Below are 4527 nucleotides of genomic sequence, written 5' to 3'. Positions count from 1 at the left end.
ACTGCCAGTTACTTTGGGGGGATTTTCAGAGTTTCACCGAGGTGTCCAGTAAGCCTGAAAGGGCTGCTGGACGGCAGAAAGGCAGTCTGTCATCTTCGAAAGTGGCGGAGCTGAGCTGGACAGCTGTCTTAGATGGAGCTGTGGTCCCTCCCTGGAAACGCCTGCATCGCACAGTTGCTAAGGATTTCGTCAGGTTGCTCAGCTCTTTCTGTAGCAGACAGAACGTGATGGACAAGCTGGGGGTCCTGGATTCTTGGCTCCTGAGTAGTGCTGATGAGCAGGACTCTGAGAAGGGGGAGGAGAGAGCACATTTTGGGGTGTGGCCGAGGAAGGGGTGAGCCAGGCCTGAGGACAGAGAGGTGACAGGTGGAGGCAGCAATGCCCACATCCTTTGCCCGTGCAAGGTTTTGAGAGGCCTTCCCATTCCTGATCATAAATATGCTCCTGACACCTGGCACTAAAAGGTCAACAAAAGAAATGCAGCCGAGTTCTTCAACCAGGTGACACTACGAACCTGAGGTCACCCAGGGATGAAAAGGGCCACAGAGAAACGGGCTTGTGTAGGGAACACAAAAATGCCTTAGAGCAGTAGGCATCCAGACTAGCAAGGTGCTCAGGGAGAGGCTTTCGACCTGAGTTCCAAGGACCGAGGGTGGTTTTGGGAAGTTGGACAAAGCTGCTGAAATGGTACGCACATCAGCTGTGTGATCCCAGCATGTCTGTGAATCATGCTTTACGTGAATCTTCTCAAACTCTCAGCTAGGACTTTAAAGCCCCATCATGAAAGAATTCCTTCACTTCGCTATCTTTTACCATCACCTTAGCAAAGGTAAGGAGAAGGAAGGAAGGGAGGGAGGGAGGGAGAGGGGAAAAATAGAAAAAATGTGTGGTCGCGTCTGAGCGTTTGCACTAGGAAAACATGAAAGCGAAAACAAGGCGGCCATTGGAAGTGAGCGTACAGCGGACCTTGAATTTCCAGATTACAAACTTCGGCTTTGCCCTGAGACCTCCCGGCTTGCACACCTGAGCCGGTCCGCTAAGCGGAAACGCAGAACACAGGCTCTGACGGAACTCAAACCGCCCGCAGCTAGGCACCCGGAAATGTGCATACATTGGTGGGACTGATGGTGTAAGACGAGGTCCGTCCCACAGCAGCTGGGAAAGACGTGATTCTGAACTGCAGCTGGGATGATGTTTCTGACCTCGTCACACCCACCCGGAACTCCCCGGGGGCTTGTACCTGCTCTTCAGGAAAGAGTGACATCTTTGAGGGGCCCACAGCGCCTGAGTGCTCTCCAGGCCATTCCTTCTTGTACCCATTCCCGCCTCTGTCCCCTTCCCCCTGTGCCGCCTCAGCCTCCACCTGGGGACGGAGGTGCCTGTTTCTCTCATCTCCATGTCGCACCTCCGTGTCCCCGCACAGAGCAGCCACCTTCACGGCACCCCAGAGCCCACTCGCCGGGAACTCCGAGGTTTTTCCTTCAAGACACCTCCGAGTAAAGTGGGAACTGCTCGTACTGACCCTGAAAGGTTTTTAGGTTTAGGGATAAAGGATGTGACAGGCTTGGGGTTGTTCCCACATGCAAAATTCACTACGTGAAACTGCTGGCCTATGTGTCAGATGGTCCCTATAGGACTCCCTGCCCTTTGTCGTCACTTCGCATCCGACGGACCAATAGGCACCTCTGGGAGGAGGCATCTTCAACCTGAGCAGGACGAAGCCAGAGACAGGGCCAGGACAGGGCTCCGCCCTTTCGCTTACGAAATAATGATGAGCCCGACTTTTAGGTGACAAAGACGAGGTGGCAGAGGGAGGGGGCGCGTGTGTATCGACAACTGAGAGGGTTGCTACCTGTACCTTTTCATTCTTTATTTGTACAAAAGTGGTAAAATGTTTTCACAGGCTAAGCCAACGGTGCTACGGAAACTGAATTAGCGCATCCTTAATTAATATGTCAGAATATAAGAAATGATGAAAATATGTATAATTAAATTCTTGCGCTAAAACGGGATTCGAAAATGCGACGAAAATAGCAGCACGGCTTTTTCACCCCTCTTCCCTCCCCGACCTCCTCCCTCCCCCTCTCCTCCAGAAAAATAATAATAATAAAAGCGTCTAGGCTGTGGCAGCTGCCGCCCGCGTCGACCTCAAAGATTGGGTTGCTGGAGCTGACAGCCTGGTCACCCCCAAAATTAGACACAAATTGTCGAGATTAAAAATTCTCCCCCAATCAGGTGGCAACTGCCTTATTTTCATAGCGAGATGCCGCAGGCTGTGTGCTGTGACAGCTGGACGCGTCGGTTCCCACACAGGCTCACACAGTGACGAGGCTGTTTGAGACAGGTGCTCTGAGAAGCCAACGTTGGGGATAAATATACAATTAGACTACATGGGAGCAATGTCGGCTTTTTATGATTATTATTTATTTATTTTGGCTCCCGTGACCCTGCAGGTTGACGAGGCAATTAACCTGGATTTAATGAAAATGCGCTGAGCCCCGTACCCCCAGCCCCACATGCGGCTGAGTCCCTCGGGGTCCTGTTCCCCTGTGTCCAGAAAATCATGGGGACAGAGCTGCCTGTTCGTCCTCCAAGGGGAGAAGCTTAGGGCTTCCTCAGACCGATGGGGACTCAGACACAGGGGCGCAGGCATCGTGTCCTGTGGGGGAAGAAAGGAAAAAAAAATCCCTTTTGGTCCCTGGAGATTTGAGTGTAATGAGGCTGCTTTGGTTTTTATTTTTAGTATATATATATATATATATATATATATTTTGGTTTATCTGAGGGTGGAGTTGGGTCTTTTGGGTGACTTCTTTCTGGGATAGTTCTGTCTGTTTCATCCCACAAATGGCGATGTCCCTACACTGCCCTCCAGAGAAACAAAGGGGGGACTTTCTCAAATGGGTGCCGCCCTTACTGGGAATGAGATGTCCGTTTGAGGGGCGGCGAGATAGGTTATTCCTAAGCACTGGCAAACAAGAGAGTCTCTGCGAGCCAGGACAGACTTGTGACGAGTGTCACCGAGAAGCGCCGGGGCCCCGGGCCTGACGCAGGCTCAGAGATGGGCCCAGAGCAAACCCTTTCGTGCCACCCGCTGTCCGTGTGATCACAGGCGGGTCACTAACCCAAGTCTCTCGTCTGTGAAATGGAACTGACCTTACCTGCCTTTGAGGGCTGTGGTGGAGATGAAATGAACTCGTGTGTGTCAAGCCCTGTGGTGGACATGCAGAGGGGTGGCCCAGGCGGCTCTGCCAGGGAGGGGTCGGCCCCCAGCCCTTAGGCCCCAGGAGACAGCAAACACCTGGCGACTGACGGAGGTAGAGGGGCCTGGGCCTGGCCGTCCGCCAGACGGGGTGCACTGGCCCCCGAGGCTCGGTGCTCCTTCTGGATGGAGCCCACCCCCCGTCACAGCGCAGTGTCCCTTCCTGCCCACCACTCAGCGTGGCCCGGAGCAGCGCCCTGCTTGTCACCTCGATGAGCAACATTCTGTGGTCGGTATGGATTCCTGAGTCCTTCCATAGTAGGAAGGAAGGACACGGATGGGATCCCCACTCGGGGTGCTGGGAGTGAGTCTCCTCAATTCTGACCACATACAGTGACTGGCTCAGAACCAATGCCAGCTCCACGAAGAGTCGCACGGCCTTGTCCTGGAGCTTGAGGGAGCCGCCGGATTTTCTCTGCCTGCTGTGCAGCTTCGCGCCGCCCAGTCGGCCTCTCTGAATTTGAGGTGTCTTATCTTTACAATTTATGTCCAACGGTCTGTGAGTCCCAGTTACTTCATCCGTCTCTGTGCCTCTACCAACCGCCAGTGCCTTTCACTGGGCCCTTGGTACGGCCAGGTCCCTGCACGCTCCATGACACCAACGCATAAGAGCCGTTCGAAAATAGCAGAGCACATTCAGCAGGGTGTGGGGCACGTCCTTCCAGCCCGGGACAGACTTTATTTTTCTGGATACCTGTGGGCTGATTTGAGTGGGGAAGAGCAATGATGGATATATTTGCTTAGAGATAAGACGTCATGCCCCATTTCTTCCTGCTCAATGCAAATCAGCTCAGCAAAGTGCATCCCATGCCGTGTTCCGGCAACTGTCTATGTCTTCCCCGCTCTCGCCAGAAGTGGTCCCAGGACCTCCAGCCTTGCGACATCCAGAAAGCCAGTGCCTCTCCCACCCCAGTGCATCGACTGTTTCAATCACAGCTCAGTCACGGCCACTGCCCCAAGCTCTTTCTCCTCTGGACATTCTATCCTCGTCACCTTCCCATAACCCTTCACCTGTCCTTCCACTGTTCACCTGCACAGTAGACACTGCCCCTCATCCATTTATTATGGCGATGCTCTTTAAACAACTTTTACAGCAACATCGGGATGTCCCGAGAGGATTATAACCTGGGCAAGGACCACAGTCACACCATGTAGCAGATGTCACATCATTGAGTAAATGGACCATCCCCAGTGTGGGTGGGTCTACCTGGGTTCCCTACTGTCTCTCTCAGCCCCTGCCCCCTCGATGGGTGATGCCCATCTCA

The sequence above is a fragment of the Pteropus vampyrus genome, unplaced genomic scaffold (genome assembly GCF_000151845.1).
Source record: "Pteropus vampyrus isolate Shadow unplaced genomic scaffold, Pvam_2.0 Scaffold164, whole genome shotgun sequence".
NCBI classification, from domain to species: Eukaryota; Metazoa; Chordata; class Mammalia; order Chiroptera; family Pteropodidae; genus Pteropus; species Pteropus vampyrus.
The sequence above is the reverse complement of the archived record's forward strand: the minus strand, read 5'-3'. Positions refer to the sequence as shown.